This window comes from Prionailurus bengalensis, chromosome D2 (assembly GCF_016509475.1).
Source record: "Prionailurus bengalensis isolate Pbe53 chromosome D2, Fcat_Pben_1.1_paternal_pri, whole genome shotgun sequence".
Lineage (NCBI taxonomy): Eukaryota > Metazoa > Chordata > Mammalia > Carnivora > Felidae > Prionailurus > Prionailurus bengalensis.
In genome coordinates, this window is record NC_057351.1 from 15,767,409 (window position 1) to 15,791,834 (window position 24,426).

The following is a 24,426-nucleotide window of genomic DNA, read 5'->3' on the forward strand; positions in this document are numbered from 1 at the left end:
CTCACAGTGTCCTATAAGGTGGACACCTTGTGGACCTGGTCCTGGGCTCCGTCACCACCGTCCAACATCAACCAGATGCGGGAAAGGGGCTCAGGAGAAGTCTCCTGAAGCAGGGGACCCTGGGACGAGGGAGGACTCCATGTGACCTGGGGTTCTGGGAAAGTCAGAAACCCTCACAGGCTTTCATAAACGCAGACAACCGATTGCACGGTCAATTACAAGCGCTTAAACAAATGCTGCCAACTTTGGTAGTGGCCAAAAGGGCCCCGGGTGTTTCGGTTTCAGCTTGCAAAACACGGGAGGGATGGTAAAGTGGGAGAGGAAGAGAATTGTGGCTCACACCGTCACTGAGCGTCTGGGGAGACTTCCTTGGAAAATCGTTCCGCACTGGACCTTAAGGAACACCTCAAGGTTCCTCCTCATCTGCCAGACAGTAGACAAGTGCAGCTGCCAGAGCAAGGGGCCACCTCTGTGCCAACCCATCGACTCAGGCAGTGACCGCCATCTTGAGCCAAAAGGCAGGGGGAGACGTGGTTCTGTTCCTCGAGGCCCTCGCGGCATAGTGGGAAAGACAATGACATGTGCGATTATGTCGAGTGTGAGAACTACTGTAATAACGTGTTATGAAGGGAAGTATGTCCTCCCTAGGCTCCCCAGGAAATGTCTGTCCATGACTGTCCCTGGGGGATTTTGTTCACGTCTGTAGCAGAGCATCTCTGATATATGAGGATGACTCCTGAAGACAGGGCCCGTGTGCTATGTGGTTTTATATCCCCTGCTCCTGCATCTTCTGGAACATCCCAGGATCTCCGCATTGTGTTTGTTGAATGACTATTTGACCACCTTGTAAGTGCGGGAATGGGGTGGCAGGTGGGAAACCCATCAAACCTGGAGAACTCAGAAATTTTATCATGTCGTTGTAACACTCAGACATGTTTTATTACACCTCCTCCCATATATTATGCACATACTTTACCAAGAGGTCTAAAAGATTGTACGATGTACGGCCTTAAAACACGGCATGGGAGGAACCACCTCTAACTTTTCACAGGGTTATATTCTAGGGAGTGTTGGCGATGGGGAAGTACAGACAACTTTATCTCTCCAGGAAGAATTCTGCCTCCAGAAACAGGAACTGAAAGCCCTGGATCCAGTCTCAGGAAACAAACAGCCTGGCCGGCCCTATGCCATAAAACCAGCTCAGGAAATGCTATATGTAAGGTGGGGCTGGAAGGTAAGTTAGATTACCTAAACCAATCCAGCCCTGCCTACAGGTTGTGACTCCCACCTTACCGTTTAAAAGGCAGAGGCAATTCCACCATAGCTTAAACAAAGTCTTCTCTCTCTCTCTCTCTTTTTATTTATTTTGAGAGAGAGAGAGAGAGCACGTGCATAAGCAGGGCAGGGGCAGAGAGAGAGGGAGGGGAAGTCCCACGGTAGGACTGTGAGCCTGTGAGCGCTGAGCCCCACGCGTGGCTGGAACCCACCAGCGCTAGGAACACGTGAGATCATGACCTTATCCGAGGCTTACCTGAGCCACCCAGGCGCCCCTAAAAATGGCTTCTCTTCAAAGAGTTCCTTGAGGGGCTCCTGGGTGGCTCAGTCGCGCCGACCTCGACTCAGGTCATGATCTAGCAATTTGGGAGTTCTAGCCCCGCCTCGGGCTCTGTGCTGGGCTGGCAGCCTGGATCCTCTTTCGGATTCTGTGTCTCCTTCTCTCTCTCTCTCTGCCCCTCCCTTGCTCGCAATCCCTCAATCTCAAAAAAAAAAAAAAAAAAAAAAGTCCTTTGAATCTTTCAGCAACCAATTCAAGTGTCAAGCAATTTATATTAATAGTTTCAGGTAGCGCTTCCTCCTGGGTGATCAACATCTCCCAGCAAAGTAGAAAAAGACGGGTATAAAAAGTTCATTTCCTTCTCCTCCTCTAGATAAAGATCCAAAAGCATTCCGACCCCAGGTTGAGGATTGCCTGCGGCGCGGGGTGGGCGGGCTCCGGGCTGGGCCCGCAGCGCCTGGACTTCTCGCCTTGCACCCCTCCCCCTAGCTTGGAAAGGTTTCATCTGTGCAGCATTCCAGGGCGCTGGCACCTACCTGACCTCATCTTACCGTGCAACCTAGTACCCCAGCCCCAGAGCGCAGGGGCTCAGTCAGGGTTGTCCCGGGGCGCGTTCCCGGGCCAGAACGCAGTAGGGACATCCCCAGGGCGGTCCCGGGACGCCCCCTTCCCCCCAGGCCGGCACACGGTAGGAACACCGCCTGGGCGGCCCTGGGGCGCCCTCCCAGGCCCGCACCCAGTCGGAGCTCGCCCCTCCTGCCGTCGTCTTCTGAACGCAGTGAGACAGTGGTCTGGGCCGTCGCCGGCCGCCGCGATTCCGCTGCGTCTTGAGGCAGGTGCCCGCGCAGCGCCCGCGGCTGGCTGGGTCTCCTCGGCCCGCGACACTCAGGCTCTGGCGGCGCGGGGACCTGAGCCCGGGGCGGGCGCGTCTCTCCCAGTCGCGGAGAGTGGAGGGCCAGGCGGGGTCGCGACGGCGCTAGGGGGCCGCTCGCGGCCGGACTCGGGGTTTTTAACTTATTCCGGCCGGAGGGGGGAAACGAGTCCGCGGAGGGCGGCGCCGGTTCCCCCGAGGCGCGGGTCCAGGTAGGCTGTACCTCCCCCGAGGTCACCAGGCGCCGCGCCCCCGCGCCCCGCAGCCCCCCTCGCGGGGAAGGGCGCCCGAACCCCTCCGGGACGCGCCGCTCTCGCGCGCCGCGGGGCCTGGGAACCGCGCACCGGCTGAGCCCCGAGCCCCGCGGGGCGGCGGGACGGACGGCGCCCGCGCCCAATCGCGGGGCGGGGCCGAGGGGGCCTGCAGGCGGCGGCCAATGGGAGGCCGCAGAGCGGGCGGGGGGCGGTGCCGCCGGGCGGGCGGGCGGCGGCGTCGGGAGCCGGCTCGGCAGACCGGGAGCCCGGGAGGAGCCGGCGGAGCGGGAGGAGGACGACGGAGGAGGAGGAGCAGCGCCGCGCCCCCGCCCCGGCCGCCCGCCCGCCCGAGCGCAGGCCGACAGCTCCAGCCGCAGCCGGCGGGTCCGGGCCGCCTCCCGCCGGAGCCCGGCGCCGGCAGAGTCCGGGCCGATGGGCAGCCCCGGGCAGCGGCGGGCGGCGAGGCGGCGGCCCCGGTACGCGCCGCCGCGCGCTCGTGGGCTGTAGCAGGTCCCGGCGGACTGCGTCTCCGAGGTGCGTGTCGGGCGAGCGGACGGGGAGCGAGGCGGGATCCGCTCGGGAGCCTTCGGGTGGTGTCTGGGCACGGCCTCCGCGAGGACTGTCCCGGGGTGCAGGGGCTGCCCCGGGAGCGCTTCGGGGGCTGATGGCCGGGCCGGGGGCAGGGCAGGGGCGCGGGGCGGGGGGTCCGGCTGGCAGACGCGCCCGCGCTTCCGAGCCCCGGGTGGAAGAGGAGCCGCCGCCGCTCGTTCTCTCAAAGTTATCGATCGGCAGAAAGGTTATTCCCGTCTTGGTGACACGAGCACTAATGAGGACCTCCTCTGGGTGCGCAGCAACTCCTCTGTGACTAACCCAAGAGCGAAGATGAAAGGCTGCGGGACGCTGTGCACCGGCGCGCCGGGCGGGGTTACTTGCTGAACTTGCTGCGGGGTGTCTTCCCCCGGGAAGGTGTGCGCCCCCGGCGCGCGCTCTCGCCGGCGCCCCGCTCCCTCTTTTGTAAGATCCCGAGGCGCGGCGAGCGCCCTTCTAACTCGGCGCGACCACCCTTTGGGGTCCCGACCGCTCTGCCACCTCTCCGGTCTCCGTGCCTCGCTCCATCCTCCGCTCCCGGGCCTGTCGGGTCCCCCCATATTATTAAAGCTAGTTTGACCACGTCCTGGGAGTATCCCCACGAGCGCCTATAGATTAATTTTCAACCGTGCCACAAACCCAAAGAATCAATTTCAGTTCATCATCTGCAAGCGAGAGCCGATGCTTCTGGGGAAGAGAAAACAACTTGGCATTACCCCTCTGGGAGATATTTGTCATCATTAACCTGCTTCAGTTAAATTAATTCAGCCCAAGATGACTCCAGCGTGAGTATTGGAAAAATCAAGTGCATTGGTCACGGAATTGTGGTCACCAAAACATGATTTTGGTCAAAATGAAATTGTACATGTTTTGGATTTTGTTTAGCTTAGGAGTTGGTTTTCATGATGATGGCCCTTTTTTTTTTTTTTAAACAAAGAATCTTGACGATTCTCATAGGTTTGCTCTCAGTAAGTTCAAAATAGTCACTAAGATTTTTCTTTTCTTTGCCTCTTTTGTCTGCAGCTTTCATTTCTAAATGTTAACACTAGATGGCTTTCTTATGACGGGCATTTGTAAACTGCGCTTTTGAGTTGCCTATCTGCAATCCAGGTTGCAATTTTTTCCAGTTTTGCAATTAGTGATGGGAGGGGGAAAAAATCTCCAGAACTGTTGCTTTCTTTGAAATATACTACTTCTGTATAAAACAAACGTTTATCTCCACTTCAAAAAGTGTCATTATTTCTGGCATTCTTAAAGATGAATTTCAAGAGACAACTTGGTCACCATTTTTAGTCACAAATTTAAGGATGTCTGTTTTCACGTTTTTGTTTGAGAAATATATTCGAGGACTGGATTTAGACCATATTTTCACTTTTTTAACTTAGGAGTTCACTGCTTGATTCAGAGAGGTATAAAACAACATTATTCGTGAGAAAGTGCAGTCTTCCATCTTGAGTTTTGTGTACAAAATCATTGATTCTTCCTAAGGTTTCAGTGATGCTTGTAGTTGGAAGTATATATATGCATGATTCATACCAAGAATTTGGTAGAGACGTCTTTCTGTCTTTCTCCCGGTTGACACTTGGTTTTTCATTTCCAAGCACAACCCCTTTTTATGAGAATTACTGTAGCCAGCAGGTAATCAGCAACAGCAGGTTCTCAGTTATACATTTTAAGTACTTTTTTTCCTAGACCAAAACCGTGGCAGCCTGTCCAAATCTTGCCTCGGTAGGCATACTTGTTCATAAGCTGGAGAAATATCTTGGACTTATTTTATAGCTGCCATTTATTGTGTGTCTTGCCCAGCTTAAAATATGACATGTTGAATTTGTTTGTTCTAAATTGGAGCGCATTCATAAATAGCTGAAGAAAAAAAAGAAAACTCTAGCAAACATCTGGGAAGTAGGAAATGGAATCAGAAACAGCTTTTATCAGTACCCACATGCTACCTATAGATGGGGTGAAATGAACTTGGGTAAGAAGCAGTATAAGCATTTGGTCTGGAAAATAAGAGAAAATAACATACGTTGCAGGTAGGGAGGTAGAGCTTCTGGCTTTGGGGTAGGGGCTGCAGATTTTCCCCAGCCGATTTAAGTGTATATTTTTCATCAGATGCTTGTGTTTTTAAATCTTTGCCTTTTTCCAAGAGCTTTCATTTTATGGAATGTGATGGGAATTATCAGAGCATCGTGATTTGGCTTTTATGAGGTTTATTGTAGTTAAAGCTGTGTACTGTGGGCTTGTAAGTTGCCCCCCCCCCCCCTGCATTGAGACTGGAATGGCATTTTAAAGGGTTCCTCGATACCTGAGCTTAGTAAACACCTGTCCACCTTGGGGATCTTTTTACCTGAGGCAGAGGAGGGAATAGTGGGTTATTCATTTTGAAAATCTGTCTGTTCTTGAACGTGAGGAAATAGTCACTAACCTTGAAAGGGCAACTGTCTGGTAATTGAAACTGGTTTAAAAGTATTGGGTTTGGTCATCAAAACTAGTTTAAAGTCTTTGCATTTATGGTCTGCTTGTCCTGGTGGTTTAGGATTACTTATCTTTTCAAAGATGTGCTGAACTTGAAGAAAATTTAGACTGTTACTATTTACTGAAAAGCAAAGCAGTTTTTTTTTTCCTGTTTTGAACTTGAGTGAGATACAATGTACAGTTCTGAAGAATGCAGGGAACCGTGTTCCAGATTTTTCTGCATCCATTATTGTACCTAATTCCCTTGCAGGGTGATAGACTAGGGAGAGCTTTAGGCGGGAGGAACGGGAACCTCTACTTTCCTCTTTCTATTGCCTGTCGCAAATGAGTTTGGATAAAGTATTTCCATGATCCCTTTCAGCAGCAATATTTTAGATTTCTTGAACATTTAAAACAAAGGTATTCGCGTAATGCAGAGGACTCACTGTGACAGTTCATCGTTTTCAGGATTGTGTCTGTGTTCATTGCCTTACGGTGTGTTTGTATGTGAACATTCCTGGGAGTTCTAGCTACTTGGTTTACCTTGGAATCAGTGAGGCAGAAATCGCTTTTCTGTTCCAATCACATGTCACCGTGACCCCTTTGAAGGAGAGATAACAGTATAATAGGACTTTAAATGCTTCTTAACTTCAGAGATAAATGATTTCAATCCTTTCTGGACTTGATTCATAAACTTTGGTTCCCAAGAGTGGTTGGAGAGAGCCAGATCTGACCCACAGGAGAGGTTCTGTTTCTTGAGAGGTTTCATATTTAGTGTAACCCAGTTCCATGATATTCCCCCCCGCCTACCCCCCCAGTATGCAGTATTGCTACACGAACATACTGAAAATTAACAGCATCAGTTCCTATCTACTTTCGATGCATTTCCTCAAGGTGTATTAGTTTATACCCCACTCCTCACCCCACCCCACCCCCCAAAAGGAAGAAAGAGTATGCATGCCTTCAGACAGGAAGGTTCTTCCCCTCCAGAGAAGACATTTGTTAAAATTATCCCACATGAGGGGCGCCTGGGTGGCTCAGTCGGTTGAGCGTCCCCACTTTGGCTCAGGTCATGATCTCATGGTTCACGGGTTCGAGCCCCGCGTCGGGCCCAACAGCGCAGAGCCTGGAGCCCGCTTCTGATTCTGTGTCTCCCTCTCTCCGCCCCTCTCCCACTCACGCTCTGTCTCCCCCTTCTCAAAAATAAACATTAAAAAAAATTTTTTTTTTAATTATCCCACTTGTGCATATATACCCTCCCAGACATGGATACTTTTTCCTTTTGCACGGGCCAGTGAAAACTTCACTGAGGACCAGTGTTTGGAAATCGCAGTCCAGCCCTTCTGTGATGCGGGGATCTCTTGATGATGCGGGGATCTCTTGATAATGCTCTACGAATGGTCTTCCAGCAATACCTGAACATTGCCTGGAAGGGGTGGAGGGCTCCACCCTTCCGAGGTTTTTGACTACTAGACGAGTGTTTTTTTTTTTTTTCTTTTTCTTTTCTTTTATTTTTTTTCAACGTTTATTTATTTTGAGACAGAGAGAGACAGAGCATGAACAGGGGAGGGGCAGAGAGAGAGAGGGAGACACAGAATCGGAAACAGGCTCCAGGCTCTGAGCGGTCAGCACAGAGCCTGACGTGGGGCTCGAACTCATGGGCCATGAGATCATGACCTGAGCCGAAGTCGGATGCTTAACTGACCGAGCCACCCAGGTGCCCCTAGACGAGTGTTTTTTACCCACAGGACTGAAATCGAACTCTTCCTGTTTATTTGCATTCTACTCCCTTGGTGGCCCGTGGAACAGATCTTTCTAGAGAGGTATTTCAGTTATTTACTGAGCACCACCTGTCACACTCGGACCCAGAACTGAAGGCTTCCCACTCAGCTTGACCTGGGCAGAGTAGGAGTACCCTTCCCTCAGCCTGTGTGTCCCACTCACACTGATAGAGTCCAGGCCTGCGTTCAGTTGTGTTTTGTTTTTTTTTTTTTGTTTTGTTTTTTTGTTTTTTTTTGGTGGCCACGTTACCCAGACTCAGTGAGTTTCCTGTTCACTAAAACCCCTGAGTCGTTAATCACATACTGCCACTAGCCATGGTTGGCCTTCCTGCACTAACGTCGCTGCAAGACCCAACATCTATGGTGCTTCATTTTCCTTTATTTTAGCTGGTTCTACCCCGGGTACTTCTTGGGAGTTTGATTCTGTTGGTTAGCACCTTTGCCTGCCCTCCCAAAGGAAGGCTGCTTGCTTAGAACATCAGACTGTTTTTTGTTTTTGTTTTTGTTTTTTTTTTTTTTATCTCTACCTAAGTCGGGGATGAAATTGTCAAACTGGCTCAGCCATGAATAGTGGCTCTGGAAGCTTCTAGGTTTACAAGGAATCACTCTCGGTTATCGTTAAGTCCTAACGCACCTAATTTCTTACCAGCTGGCTCCGATCTCTCTGCCTTTTCCAGACATCCTGAAAGAGGGTGTCAAGCCTCCTTGGCTACTTCTGCTGACCAGGTTATTCTAAGACAGAAATGAGTTGAATTGTAGTGTGTCCCTGGTAATTAGAACCGTGCTCTGCACGGTTGGTGATTAAGAAATATTTTAATGACTGACTGACTGAATGACTTAGAAAATAGGGCCCCACTGTGACCTGTGACCTCTGGAGGTCTTAGGCACTGAAAAGCCTGTGGGAAAAATCGGCATGTTGTTGGACTTTCTGAACTTATTTTGGAGCTGGGTATTATTTTATTTTGTGTTACTTTCGGGTAGTGGGTAAGAGAACCGTGAGCTTTCCCCATTTTCTCGGCGTTTTAATACTCTTCCCTTCCTGTTTCTCGAACATACGTTTAGTCTGAAGGGGCTTGTTCAGCTCTGCCCGTGGGATTACTCCATATTTTTCACTTTCGCATATTTGCTAAATCTGGAAGAAGCTCCTCGTTGGTCGAGCTGTTCGAGCAATCCGAGTTGCCCGAGCAGGCTGTTGGGTTGTGCGTTCAGTTACTCATCAGTAGAAAAAATCTAGGTAGAGAGCCAATGTTAAAAATTGTTCCTGTGGAAAGCAAGAACTCTTGGATAAATAAAAAAATTATGTATGCTGGGATGAACTATTTGTGGATACTCAAAAAGCATTTCTGATGGCAGTGCTTGGGGCGTAGTGGCCTGTATAGTCAGATGATGGCTTTCCGTCTTCCAGGGGCTTCATAATGCATTTGGTTCCTGGTTGGACAGTGGGTGTTCACGTGGCTCAGGAATAGCTCTGGGATACAGTCTTCTTTGTACTGAAGTTTCTAATAAGTAATTTTAGGAATCACAGTTTTAATTATTCATAAAGGACAAAAGCTTTCGTTTGAGTGTTTAATACCTTAATCCAAGGAACAGTGATTTCTTTGTAGTGGGGTTTCTAAATGTTTTTCAGCGTGCATACCCTTTCCGTACAAAATCACCATCTCAATAAATGTGTGTGTATGCCTGTGCAAACGTACGTGTCTGTGTCTGTGTGTTTGTGCCTATGTGTATATACACTTGCATGCATGTAAATTTATCATGCTAAGATACAGACGTTATAAAACACAGAAATGCACATTTGAAGAAGGGTGGCATTGAAAATAAATAGAAATGGAGTATTTCCTTTTGCACCTTAAGGGCTGTCTTGTTACCCTTCGAAATGTGTGGCCCCCAGTCTGGAGACCCGTGTTCTGTCCACCACTCTCTTCAGCTTAGAGTTCATGACTGTTTGGAAGCAGTTTCTCAGGGGCCTGTCAGCATCTTGTGAGGGAACTTTAAGACAGACTCTATCCTTACCGGGCCCTCTGTTTACTATATTTGTTCCTTTTCTGAGAACTTTTTTTTTTTTTTTTAACTTTGGCCTGTTCTCTTCCAGAATTGCTGTGGGTTCTTTAGGGGTTTAATTTGGGTAGGGAGTAGATACCGTCCTGGGGGCTACTGTTCTTTCTGGAACGTTTCTGGTTGAACTCAGCTGTTGAGGAGGCACCATACTGTCACACACAGCCCCCACCAGGCCCACAGTCAGGAGAGAAGGACATAAGTAATCATTTTCTCATCCAGAAACTTCTGAAGCGTAAAAACAAATTTGGAAGTACAGTATAGTTCGGCTCGTGTATCATTGGCTACCGTGCTAGCACATGTCAGCCCCTGCTGCGAGGGAGTTAAGGGAGCCCAGCCACCTCGCCTCTCCAGAGCCTTGGTGCTGCAGCTACCCAGCTAAACTAGCACCTCCCCCCTCACTCTCCCTCCTGTGCACTCTCTGCTCCCCTGTTGTCTGCTGGATCTTAATCCGCAGCACTCAGCATTGCCTGACATGAAGAGTGTGTGTATGTGTATATTGTTTTTAAATAGGGCTCCACAGCCAACGCGGGACCTGATCTCATGACCCTAAGATCAAGAGTCACCCGATATACTGACTGAGCCAGCCCCCCAGCCTCAGCATTGTATTTTAATTTTTTTTTAACGTTTATTTATTTTTGCGAGACCAGAGAGAGAGACCGAGCACGAGCTGGGGGGGGGCAGAGAGAGAGGGAGACATAGAATCTGAAGCAGGTTCCAGGCTCTGAGCTGTCGGCACAGAGCCCGACGCGGGGCCGGCACCCATGGACCGTGAGATCATGGTCTGAGCCCAAGTCGGACACTTAACCGACTGAGCCACCCAGGCGCCCCCTCAGTATTGTATTTTAATTTTTGTATGTTTATCTTCCATCTCACCTCAATAGAACATAAGAGCCGCAGGGGAGGGGCATTTCTGGTTTATTACTGTTACTGCCTGCACTTCCCTGGGTTTTACCACATAATAGGCTCTTAGCAAACAAATATTTGTTAAAGGAATGATGGGGAGCCAGGGGTTTAAACATGAAGGGATTGTATATCTTGGCTTTTATTGAACTAAGTAAGTAGTGTTCCCTGAAAGTGCGGTAGTGCTGCATCATTTCTTTTGGAAATGGTCTATCTAAACAAGCTTTTTAAAAAAAATTCATTTATTTTCAGAGAGAGAGACACACACACACACACACACACACACACACACACACACACACACACGGCACGAGTGGGGGAGGGGCAGAGAGGGGAAAAGGCTCCAAGCTGTCAGCGCCCAACCCCATAGGAGGCTCGAACTCACAAAGGTGAGATCACGACCCTACAGGAATCCAGAGTCGGACGCTAAACCGACTGAGCCACCCAGGCACCCCTCAACAGCCTTTTATGCTTCCCATTTTAAATCATTTCCATCTGAAATGACCTGCCATTGAACTTGGACACCAAGCCAGTGAAAGGGGAGCAGTAAGTAGTTTCTGAAGAGAGTGAGAGCGGAGGCCCAGCTGTTCCTTTAGGACTTTTATAGCCCTGCTCCAGGGCTGTGATTCTGGGGACGCAGAACACCCTGGGGGTTGTCCTCCTGTTCCTGAGAGCATGTGGTCTGCACCCATCCCAGGTTTCAGAGTCTCCAGACTGACAAGGGCACAGCCCTGATGGAATCCGGTGAGGCTACAGGTCACTTAAAAAATCCTGGTGTGGGGGCGCCTGGGTGGCTCAGTGGGTTGGGCGTCCGACTTCAGCTCAGGTCATGATCCCGCAGTCCGTGAGTTCAAGCCCCACGTCGGGCTCTGTGCTGACAGCTCAGAGCCTGGAGCCTGTTTCAGATTCTGTGTCTCCCTCTCTCTCTGACCCTCCCCCATTCATGCTCTGTCTCTCTCTGTCTCAAAAATAAATAAACGTTAAAATTTACAAAAAACAAAAACAAAAACAAAAAAAACCCCAAAAAAACCCTGGTGTGGGCTCCTTCGTAAACATACCTGAAACGAAGTGATTTCTGAATTGTGCCGTTTCATCTGTAAAGTCTTTTGCCTGTCGGCCCGTCAGCCATGGTAATTTCTAGAGGAAACAGTGATTTTTGAAAACTCATCACTAGAACACTGGACACCTCTTGTTGACTTAGCACTTTGAGGATTGCAAAGTACATCAGAGAGATATTTATGCCTTAAAGGTAGTCGGTGCTCAGGAAGTGTAGTTTTCATTTTACAGGTGAAAGTCTTTCATGTTCAATATCCTGATACAGTATTCGTTCCTACATTCCATGAACTCAGAAGGGTGTCATCCTAAGTCCTGTGTGTATAAATTTCTGTGTTAACAGGTACTATGATGAGATTTGAGGCAGGACTGAGAGATTCATCTAAATAATCATAGAATCACCTCATTTACCAACCAAGTCTGCTTACTGGAGGGTCATGGGAGGCCTTTTGCTTGGAAAAAATGCATCAATGTTCCTATTTAAAAACTTTTTTTTATAAAATTTTTTTTTAACGTTTATTTATTTTTGAGACAGAGAGAGACAGAGCATGAACGGGGAGGGTCAGAGAGAGGGAGACACAGAATCTGAAACAGGCTCCAGGCTCTGAGCTGTCAGCACAGAGCCTGACACGGGGCTTGAACTCACGGACTGCAAGATCATGACCTGAGCCGAAGTCAGCTGCTCAACTGACTGAGCCACCCAGGCGCCCCTTATTTAAAAACTTTTATGTGTTGGTAAGAGTGAGGGAGACTAATGTTTTTGACCTAACAAAATAGAGAATCAGGGGGAGGTATTCTTGAAAATAAATTTAAAAGACAGCCATTGTGCTGGAACTTTCATTGGCGTTCTCTCACATACTGAACCAGACCCTTGTAAGCTGATGGGATGATCCCCCCCTTTCACTAACACAAAAACTAAGGTTTGTGGAGAGAACACATGCTTTTCTGAGTCTTCTTAGTCTTAAAAAAAATTTTTTTTAAGGTTTATTTGCCTTTGAGAGAGAGAGAGAGACAAAGCACAAGCAACAGAGGAACAGAGAGAGAGGGAGACAGAGAATCTGAAGCAGGCTCCAGGCTCTGAGCTGTCGGTGCACAACCTGACGCGGGGCTCGAACCCACGAACCGCGAGATCATGACCTGAGCAGAAGTCGGACGCTTACCCGACTGAGCCACCCAGGTGTCCTTGAGTCTTCTTAGTCTTAGACCTGAAACCCCGTCTCTCTGCTCCAGCTACAGGCCGCTTTCCTCTGTTCCCATCTGCTTTGTGAGGTGTGGTTGGTCTCCAGAGATCACGGAAGGAGTGAATGGAAGGAGGGAGTGAGTAGAGAAGGTGTTTGCACAGGAGAATGGTGGACTCCAGCCAGCTGTCCCTGAAAGGGGGAAAACGGTGGCCCAGCGTTGGGCTGAGGAGTCTGAGTTTTATTAGCCGGTGGATGGTCTGTTCTTCAGGAGGAATGTCGTAATTCGCGGAGAGGTAGCCCTTCTGATCCAATCTGGTTACCTGCCCTTTGTTGGGAAGTGAGTGGGACAATTTCTCCGGCTCCCCGCCTCTTTGCCAGGGTTCGAAGAAGTATAAGGGGAAAACAGTTTTTGTTTTGCATTTATACTTTGCCAGATTTGCATAATCTGTGTTGAAGCCAGTTCAGTGTGAATCCCTAAATAAATTTCAGGCATTTAAATATTTAAAAGGATCCGTCCACAGTACTTTACTCACCCAAAGAATAAGTGCTTCCAACAAAGAAAATAACCCCCTTGCAGATGCAGCCCATACAGACTTTGTTCACCTTGTCACTGAATTATAAAACATTAATAGCAAAGCTAGAATTGGAACATTCGCCGACATGCCTGGCTGGCTCGCTTCCAAAATATTGTTTCCCTGGTTGGAGCATGCGGGACGGTTTGTTTAAAACTGGCAGCTGGCCAGGGAGCGGAGCTCTGACGCAATCACGGCGGTAACTACTTTGCTCCGACTGCTAATTTTAGGGCAGTTAAATCTGGGTGATGTCTGATGACTGCTGTCGCTGTGCGTCTGGTGGCGGGGAGCCTTCCAGATCCATCCTCCGGGCCCGGCACCGCGGTCCTCGGCTCCCCGCGCGATGGGCTGGCAGAGGCGATGCCGGGCTGGCACCGAATGTGAGCGGTGAGATGAGTTGGGGCAGGGCCCGCGCGGGGCTCCAGGGGACACCGCCTCTGATCTCACTGGTTTTCTGTGCCAGTCCCTCAACAGATCCGTATCCGAGGGCACCGGGCCGTGGGAGGTGTGGAGGACGGAGGCAAGTGTAAACAGAGGCTCTCGCCTTCCGCGGCCCCCCCCTCATCCCAATGACAACACGCTCTGCTTCTCCCTGCCCTCCCCGCCGGCGCTGGCTGGCTCAGCACCCAGCCGCTTCTGCCTTCTCCTTTTCTGGAAGAGGCAAAACTGAGGAGAAAGATGGGAATTTTTGGAGACCAGTTTGGAGCATCATATAGAAGAGCAGAGTAGAGTTTTCTGGCTCTTGCAGGAGAGGGAGGTGGCGGGGAGGGGTTGCTTTGTGGCCATCCCGACCTCACTTCGCTTCCTGGACAGCGAGTGTAACCCAGTTTCAAAACAAGGATCCCCAAGGCCTCTATAAACGCTGGCATTCTGAGGTTGCCCGGTTAGCGGGAGGCGTTCTGGGGTGTGACACCCATGGGGGCAGGGGCCACTTACCTCGTTCCCTCCTGGGCTCCGGGTGAGCGTCCGGCACCATCAGAGAATTAACGGACTCGTAGCATTTCCGGCCTCAGAGGGCCCTCTGGTCGTCTTCGAATCAAACTTCCTCATGTTCCTGATTCGGAAATTTAAGAGAAGGGTTTAACAGCCGGGACCCCGTCGTGGAAGAGAATGGGCTGGCTTACTGGGTGAGACCCTGGGATAGCCGGGCTCTGTGGCTTGAAGGCCCCGTGGGCTGCTGAGCATATAGCGGGTTGCCTAGTCAAGAGAACATTCCAGAAGAAGGCAGGAGCCAAGTTATGCTTTGGCAAACGGTTAGGATTTGAATTTTCCGCGAGGGGCCCTTAGACACAAGGACACTCCGGGCTCTGTAGAGACCGGCCAATGCAAGTAAACCCATCTCACTTAGTTGTTCATTTGAACCCAGTGTTGTCTACAACAACTCCCTCTGCCTGAAACAAAACTCACCTCCTTGCCTGGTTTAGGTTTTGCCACCCCGAAAACGGATTTCGTTATAAAAGCGACCTCAAGGAGAAGTGACGGACCGTGTTTTTGACATGGTGGTTAACTCACTCGTCTGTCACGTAAGGTAGTCAATCTGATCTCCCCCCCACCATTGTAATTTGTTAAAGGTTATGTCATACACCTGAAGGAAAAAATATCGAAAGTAAATGATGAGCTTTATTTATTTTTTTTAACATCGAGATATATAGATGACATCATATTAGTTTCAGGTGTATCACATGACAGTTGGCATTTCTGTGTGCTGTGAAATGATCACAGTAAGTCTGGTCACAATTTTTTTTTCTGGGGATGACACCTTGTAAGATCTGTCTTCGCAACTTTGAAGCCCTTTAACTGTCCCGTATTATTCACTATAACACCACGCTGTACATTACATCCTCGGAACTTATGTATTTTATGACTGGGAGTTTGTGCCTTTTGACCATGACGTTTTGGTGTGAAATTATTGAATCTGTTTCAGTTGTTTGTCTAGAAAATATACACACCAGTATTACAGTTGTAATCCAAGGTCACATGTTTTAAGACTTTAGGAATTTATGACTTTTGGTGATTGGTTGACCAGAGTGACTTATTTGAAAAATTATTCTGGGTAATCAAATTTTTATTTTTTATTTTTTTAAGTTTTAGTTATTTACTTACTTGTATATTTGTTTTGAGAGAGAGAATGAGTGGCGGTTGGGGCAGAGAGAGAGAAGGAGAGAGAGAATCCCAAGCAGTCTCCACGCTCTCAGCGCAGAGCCTGATGTGAGTGTCGATCCCAGGAACCGTGAGATCATGACCTGAGCTGAAATCAAGAGTCAGGATGCTGGGGCACCTGGGTGGCTCAGTCTGTGAAGCATCTGGCTTTGGCTCTGGTCATGATCTCACGGTTCATGAGTTCGAGCCCCGTGTCGGGCTCTATGCTGACAGCTCGGAGCCTGGAGCCTGCTTCGGATTCTGTGTCTCTCTCTGCCCCTCCCCCAGCCACGCTCTGTGTCTCTCTTTCAAAAATAAATAAACATTGAAAAAAGAAAAAAGGATGCTTAACCGACTGAACCACCCAGGCACCCCATGAGTAATCAGACTTGTAAACCGAGGCAGCAGGGCTTGGGAAGCATGGCCGCGGGCCGAGCATTTACCCTGTGGAGCACTGGTTCCCCGCCGGCCGGGGTCTCTCTGCTGTGTTGAGTTACCATCCATGCCCTCTTTCCGTAGCTCTCTGTCACTTTTAAGTGCCATGAAGTAGTAGAAAGTGCCAGCTAAGATTTGCATTCCCCTGTAAACTCTAAAACAAGAGATGTCAACATCATCACCATAGACTTCCCCTCAGGTTTTTTGTCACATGGATTTTTATTTATTTATTTATTTATTTTTTTTATTTAAAAAAATTTTTTTAACGTTTATTTATTTTTAAGACAGAGAGAGACAGAGCATGAACAGGGGAGGGGCAGAGAGAGAGGGAGACACAGAATCCGAAACAGGCTCCAGGCTCTGAGCTGTCAGCACAGAGCGCGACGCGGGGCTCGAACTCACGGACCGCGAGATCGTGACCTGAGCCGAAGTCGGACGCTTAACCGACTGAGCCACCCAGGCGCCCCTATCACATGGATTTTTAGACACCCAGAGAAGTTGCAAGAATTCTGTAGTACAGTGGGCACCATATATCCACCACCTAGGTCGTGTAAAGTGTTGGCATTTTACTATATTTGCTGCACGCATATCCATGCAGCAGTCCAGTTTTGGGGGATGCATTTGAAAATAATGGTACCCATCAGTACACTTTGCTGCCCTGTTCTACTTTTTTCTCTTCGCCGTAGATAAGTTTTGCCCGTGTTTGAACTTCATAGAAATGGAATCCTGCAGGATGCACTCTTTTGGGTTAAGGCTTCTTTCGCTCAGCATAACGTTTTCCTGATTGGCTATATGCTTTTAAATGCATCACCGCACCAGGCGGCCTTTCCCCTTGGTTTCGGGCTGTTTTCGAAGGTGGGATCGTCAAGGGATTTTAGGAGCAATTTCTTTCGGGTGTGTGTGTATTTTTCTTAAGCCTCATCTTCCCCTTTCCGAACAGGGATGTGATTTTTACACTTAATTTGGTCGTTTTCTCACTGGGTCTCTTCTTACCTCCCGCCCGTGCGTTCGGGGAGACCAGGCGCGCCTCTGGCCAGTTTGCAGACATTTGCCACCTGGTGGGCTCAGGCCGGTGCGAAGCTTTCAGCTGAGCCCTCCGCTTCTGAAGATTTAGATCGACACACGATCCCTTTACTTATTTATGTGTGCTACTTGGAAAATTTTAGGTAAAAGAAAATCCATCTATTTACTTTTGCAAAGTCTATGCTTGACCTTTGTGATTAACTTTTAAAAGATGAAGATTTTATAAGGCATCTCTGAGGAATAATTTCTAGTTCCGTTGCAATAAATTATTAAAGCCGAAATATCCTGACTTCAGTTTTCGGACACTAGATAGAGGAGACTAACCAACAAAACCTACAAAATGAGATTTTTTTTTTTTAATTTTTTTTTTCAACGTTTATTTATTTTTGGGACAGAGAGAGACAGAGCATGAACGGGGGAGGGGCAGAGAGAGAGGGAGACACAGAATTGGAAACAGGCTCCAGGCTCCGAGCCGTCAGCCCAGAGCCTGACGCGGGGCTCGAACTCCCGGACCGCGAGATCGTGACCTGGCTGAAGTCGGACGCTTAACCGACTGCGCCACCCAGGAGCCCCCAAAATGAGATTTTTTAAATCAGCTGCCGTGAGTCGATACCAGTTAGTGAAATAAAGTCCTAGCTGCTTAAAAATAAAATGCTACATTGCTAAATTTACCTTTTTAAAATTTTGGACAGTGAGCAAGCACGATGGGAGGAGGGGCAGAGAGAGAGAGAGAGAGAGAGAGGGAGGGAGAGAGAGAGAGAGAGAGAGAGAGAGAATCCCAAGCAGGCTCCACACTGTCAGCACAGAGCCTGATGTGGGGCTTGAACCCATGGACTGCGAGATCACGACCTGAACCGAAAGCAAGAGTCAGAGGCTTAACCGACTGAGCCACCCAGGCGCTCCCCCCCCCCCCCCCCCCCCCCCGCCCACAAAATGCCAGAAATAAATTCACCGTGCCTTTTGCAGAAGGCCCACTATTACTGAAGCTCTGAGTTGCTAAACCTCTCTAGCTGGGCACAAACTAGTTAAGTGTTCGTCAGCAGGACTGGTGTATGTTCCGGTACGGTGACATTGGCCCTGCCCGTGGAGCAGTGGGCACGCACGTGTCTTGCCTCGTTTGTCCCATGCTTACCACACTCCCTTTTGTGCCGGGCACGGTTCTAGGGAGGGACTCCGGTTACGGTGGCGGGTGGGCAGACATGGGTGTTGTTCTAATGGCACTCGCATTCTGGAAGTAGAGTGGGTCTTCTATTAATATTTCTCTCAGATTTTTTTTTTTTTTTTTTTTTTTTTTAATGGGAGGCAGTGCTCTCTTCAAGTGCGGTTTAGCTCTGGGTAGAGGCAGGGAGGGTAACGTCTACTCGTAATGAGATTGCAGACAGAGTCTGTAACTCTGAAAGAAATGTTACTGGGGACATGGATTAGGAGATGTAATAAAGGACCTCGTCCCCTGTTTAAAATTCAGACTCATAATAGAAGGCTTAAGAGACACTCGATGAATGGAATAATGGGAATCATTTATTCTGGAGCCAGAGGGTTTCTTGGGAGCAGAAACCTTTTGCATGACTGCAGGGCCCTCCGGCTTATGGGCCATTCAGGAGCAGGTTCCACGGGAGTCCAAGGGCCAGCGCCCAGTCCGAGAAGAGCCGTGACGGGGTCCTGGGGCAGATGGCAGGGAAACGGCTGTGCATGCGATTCCCGCCCCCCCCCCCCCCCCGATGAGCTGACGTCACATTGCTTTTGCCCCCAAAGAACGGCGCACTGTGCCCCCAATGCCGGCACCTTGACAAACTCTTGAAGGGCCAGCCTGATGGGTCGAAGTGGCTGCTTTGGAGACCATGAGGAGCAGATCATGAGTCTGTCTGAGCTCAAGGTGGGCAAGGTCAGCGCACCTTGGGTGCCAAGGATGTGGAGGTGGGATGCGGCCGCCGTGCCTGGGCTCTGAGTTCTGTGTTCTCCAGGGTTATCCCGTGGCTTCCAAGCATGTGCAGAGTAATCCTGGGCATAGCAAACAAAATATTCCTTCCAGAGGGTCAGCTCATAACACGTGGTCTGAACATGAGTTTATTTCCCTCGGAATGTTTGGGAGAAAAGACTTCCTTCCGCTCACTTGCTCTACGTTGAGGGACTGCATCCAGCTTTGGATCTGAACTCTTTTCCTAGAGATTAGGAGTGTTCATGAGCCCGAAGGAAGGTCTGCAAAAGAGAGAGAACATAGAGATTCGGTTGTATTTGTCACTTCGCACTGATAAAATTAAAAAGTGGGGGAGGACTCCTGGTCGAAATAAATGACACTTGAAATTGTTTCAAGGATGGAAAGGCTGGATGGTTTTTATTTTTCACAGGAGCATCATGGCGTTTGGATCATTCATGGCCCCTCAATTGCTGCTGTCTGCTCAGGATATGTTACAGATGGGTTATGCTGATTTTGCTAATTTTTGCCAATAATTTAAGCATGGAAGGATTCAGGGAACCTCCCGAGCGATAAGAACACAGCTGCTGAGGATAACTTTGAGAGAAGAGGAGTATGTCTTGAGCCTCTCACATGATTTGGGGGCAGTAGCCACAGCTAAGCAGCTGCAGATGGCGTGTTTTCAGCTCGCACTGTGGCAGTTTGGGAGTTTTCTCCATCTTTTTGTTTGTAGCGAACAAAAGAGCAGCGCGGAACTGAATCGGCTAGATCAAGTGTATATAAATTCTACGGACGGTGTCTCTACTCCATCTTGACTGAAATATTAAACTTCTGTCTCAGGAAGGGAAAACCGACCCGGTGATTTACTGGTGTCTGATTAAACCCCATCTTCACATGCCTCTAGAATGTGTGTGCTTTGACTTTCCATCAATGGGTAAACATTTACATTGGCCTTTGCCCTTAGAAATCTGCAGCATCTGGAAGGGAGGAGGGGCCTGGATTTCAGTATTAATTCCTTTAGTTTGCAGGAGAAAGGGAAGGCTTCTAGAGGAGGGCTTGTCAGGGGTCACGTCTTCATGGGGAGAAGGGGAGGAGATGCCAAAGAAATCACAAATATTCTAATAATCCTCCCGGAAGTGGCTTGTACACACCCCCTCCCACTGCTCTCTGTTATTGTTGGACTCCAAAGAAAGGCCTGCTGGACCTGCCTCCACTCCCCTGGGTGATTCTTTCTTGTGTTCAGAACCTTCATGACTTCCTGTTGCTCTGATGCTGGGCATGTTCTGTGGGTTAAAAAAAGCATATGGCTCCTCAAAGATCCTATTCTGTGCTCCCTAAATCCAGATGAACCAGTCCGACCTACATCAAGGCTTTTTTTTTTTTTTTTTTTTTTTTTTTGCCACTATATCTTTTTTGTTCTTGAGTTGCATAACTTAATTGGAAGTTTCCAGAAGGCTGATCCTTCTCATCTTGTCTTTATAGTTAGTGTCTCTGTTTTGTTCCAGGTTGTTGTTGTTGTTGTTTTAATTGCCGAGTCATGGGAACACATTTTCACCCAGCACTAAGTGGAAATGTAGGCTTAACAGGCCCTGAAATGCAGTTTTTTGTAGGCGTGTCCCTGATTGCCTGTAGGCCCCTGCCTCGACCCAAGGCCGCCGGGTCCTCCTAGAGCTCAGCCCTGGTCACAGGTTTTTCATCTTCGAATGTTTCGATTCCAAATAATTTTCAGAATCGGTGGAAGACAGTTCCATGTCTGACACCTGGAGATATTCCCCTTGACTCCATAGTGAAAGTGAGAGATTGCTAGAGAAGACCTATAACTTTGCTTTTTACTTCTTTTTTTAAAATGTTTTATTTATTTTTTGAGACAGAGGGAGACAGAGTGCAAACGGAGGAGGGGCAGAGAGAGAGGGAGACACAGAATCCAAAGCAGGCTCCAAGCTCTGGGCTGTCAGCACAGAGCCTGATGCGGGGCTAGAACCCACGAACCATGAGATCATGACCTGAGCCCAAGTCAGATGCTTACCTGGCTGAGCCACCCAGGCGCCCCTGCTTTTTACTTCTTGCATGGGACTTCTATAGCCATCAAGACTTTTTTTTTTTCTTTACGTGTAATATTTTTTCTTTAAATGTAGTATTAAAGGTCTTATGCAAATATTAATATTTTCAGTAATACGTCTTGGAGTGGAGACATTGTGACTCCGGTGCTGCTGCTGACCATCCCACTCCTTCTGGTAGACAAGTCCAAGGTCGCAGAGCATCCACAGCCCTCTGTGCCTTGGGCCTATTGTTAGACCATATAGAATTTTTCAAAAAATGCATTTTTGAAATGTGAGTGAAGGTCGCTATGTGGACAGAGCCGATTCCCCACCCCACCCTCTTGCCCCACTGTATTGCCTTTATTCTGTTTCATTTTATATATTCACTTTGTTTTACTTTTATCAGGCACCTGCCCTGGCCTTCTGTCGAATTCAGAGTTAGGGAGAGAGATTGAAATGGTGCTTCCTCTCAGCCCCCAGAGGAATAAAACAATATTTTATTGTTTACCCAGATCTCTTAGTATGATTTCTCGGGTATTTCACGAAACAAAAACTGCAAAAATTAGCAAGGATGTTACCTCCCTTCCATCTTCGGTTACAATTACACGCATAACTTTGTTCTACAATCATAACCAAGTAACAGTTATCAGTAAAAGAGCAGTTCCTCATACTAAATGCTCATAACTCATTTGTAACAAATACCACTGTATATCAGTGCAGTTGACCCTTGGACACCGTGGGGGTTGGGGGCGCTGACCCCCCACACAGTCGAAAATCCGCACGTAACTTTCAACTCCCCAGAACTTAACTACTAATAGCTTACTGTTGACCAGAAGCCTCACCGATGACGATTAACGCTTGCTTTGTATGTTATGTGCATCACATACGGTATTCCTACAGTAAAGCTGGAGAAAGAAAATGAAATTAAGAAAATCATTAAGGAAGAGAAAGTAGGTTTTCAGTACTGTACCGTATTGGAAAAAATCTGCATAGAAGTGGACCCACGCAGTTCGAATCTGTGCTGTTCAGTGGTCAACTATTTTTAGAGATTTTGATGTGATAAATGAGCTTGCCTGCTCCTTGCTTATTAATTTCTCTAATCAGGGACAGATTGATGATGTCTGTTTGCGGGGGATTATATGTGTCTAGATAGTTTCTATGTTTTGTTTTAACCACACTCATTGTAGAGAGACCCTTTGACATGAGGTACTTTGATGGAAATGGAAGAAGAGATTTTAAAGTACATTTGGCAAGTTCAATTTATATAGCATTTTACGCTTTTATCTGAAAATCAACAAATGATGTATTTCTAACTTGATCTTTGATTTGTCATTGGGGGCCAGGTCAGAAAACTTATTCTGCAAAGTAGTAGACCATTTGTCTTTTGATGAACAAAAAGGATTTTGTGTACTTTTGTGTTATATTTGACAACATCATAATACTGTCCTGATCAGGATTAGTCACGTGACTTATGTGTTCAACAATTTTCGAACTGGTTTCCAGGAGGTTTGATGTGGGTGATTATCCTGACTTAGCTTTCAGAGAAACTAGATTAAAATTGTGGAATACAAACCATTAGAAAAGAAGTTCTGTGTGTGTGTGTGTGTGTGTGTGTGTGTGTGTGTGTGTGAAACAGCTGCCTCTTCTTTAAAGTTGGGGTGTGGATTAGTGTTAGATAATGTGTTTGATGTCATGAAGACTGATCTGTAGTGAGGAGGTAGCTACTAGTGGGTAGGGAAGTTCTTACAGAATTTATTTAAAAAAAATTTTTTTTAATGTTTATTTTTGAGAGAGACAGCGCATGAGCTGGGGAGGGGCATAGAGCGAGAGGGAGACACAGAATCTGAAGCAGGCTCCAGGCTCCAAGCTGTCAGCACAGAGCCCGATGTGGGGCTCCAGCTCACGACGTGTGAGATTGTGACCTGAGCCGAAGTCAGACCCTTAACCGACTGAGCCACCCAGGCGCCCCTCTGTTTATTTACCTTAAAAGAGAGTGTGTGTGCATACACACACACACACACACACACACACACACACACACACACGTGTGAGTGGGGGAGGAGCAGAGAGAGAGAGGGAGAGAGAAAATCCCAAGCAGGCTCTACCCTCAGTGCAGAGCCCGACATGGGGCTCGATCCTACTATCATGAGATCATGACCTGAGCTGAAATCAAGGAGTTGTAAGCTTAACCAACTGAACCACCCAGGGGCTCCTATATATTTTTATTAAGAGGAGGACCCTGTACATGTAAATGGTTAAGGGCTGTGCTAAGGAGGAAGGGATCTACCCGAGGAAGGGATGATACTGAAAATTGATCCCCTGATCCCCACGCCTGGGGATCCCCACGCCTGGGGATCCCCACGCCTGGGGATCCCAGCCTATGTTTTATTTTTGTTATTTCAAAGTCACTCGTACCTATGGCAGGTGGTCTGTCTTCTGCAGCAGGGTCCCCGCTAGATGGGCATTTGTTCCCTGGGGAGAAGCTGGACCTCCGGGTTCTCTGTCCGTTTCCCCCAAGAGGCGAAAGATGGATGGTGTACGGGTGGGAGGGAACATGACCCAGCAACCCTGCACCTGTGCCCGAACACTTTCAGTGAAGCAGCTCTTCCGAGGCCCCGGGTCAAAGATTAATGGAGAAGAAGCAAAGAAGGGACAGTGAAGTTTTCCTTAACCCTCTGTACTGCGAGCCCTGCTTCCCACGATTTCTAGGGTAAGCTCTGTGCAACCTTTAATAAAGAAGAGGCTAATAATTGGGTGGGGAATCCAGCCCAACAAAATAACCACAATTGGTGCAAAAGACTTATGTATAAGGATCCTCAAAGCAGTATTAGTTATGATGTGAAAAACTGGAAAAATACTGGCTGTAAAGCATTAAATTATGATTCTCCATATGATCAAGTAATTTAAATCAATTAAATATCTTGCTTTATAGGGCCATTTAATGACGTGGGAAAATGTGCACAGAATATTAAGTGAAAACATTTTCTTGCTAAGCAGTATATATAATGGATCCCAGTTTTGCAGGAAAATTAAATATGCATATGCATTCTCAGAACAAGGATACATTAAAGAATTTACAGTGGTTATTACTTGTGGGTATGTGTAATTATCATTTTCTTTCCGCGTTTGTTTTCCACTTTTTCTAAAATGAACATATTAATTTTGTAAGAGGAAAAAACATAGTATTAAAGTATTTGAATTCTATGACTCCGTTATATGTATCCTTAAAAAAAAGTAGTTTGTTTCAATAAAGTTTCCTGGTTCAGTGTAGTGTGGATTTGTTTTATTACATAATCTTCTTGATTTGTTCTTTTGAGTATAATTAAAAGAAGTATTTAAGGCCCAGAATTAGCAAATATTTATTAGATACTTACTACGTATTCTAAGCCTACTTATCAGAAAGCACTTACGGGGCGCCTGGGTGGCGCAGTCGGTTAAGCGTCCGACTTCAGCCAGGTCACGATCTCGCGGTCCGTGAGTTCGAGCCCCGCGTCAGGCTCTGGGCTGATGGCTCAGAGCCTGGAGCCTGTTTCCGATTCTGTGTCTCCCTCTCTCTCTGCCCCTCGCCCGTTCATGCTCTGTCTCTCTCTGTCCCAAAAATAAATAAACGT

General features: G+C 48.0%; 1 protein-coding gene across 5 annotated transcripts in view; it reads left to right on the forward strand.

The window, feature by feature from the left end:
• Positions 1 to 3,118: 3,118 nt before the first annotated feature.
• SIPA1L2 (signal induced proliferation associated 1 like 2) overlaps positions 3,119 to 24,426 on the forward strand; it is a 224,439-nt gene continuing 203,131 nt past the window's right edge. For 3 of the 5 annotated variants that reach the window (XM_043596300.1, XM_043596303.1, XM_043596301.1), the window contains exon 1: positions 3,119 to 3,214. The gene's annotated coding sequence lies outside the window, so the exon portion shown is untranslated. The remainder of the gene's footprint in view (positions 3,215 to 24,426) is intronic. The other 2 variants (XM_043596302.1, XM_043596304.1) reach the window with 1 other exon arrangement.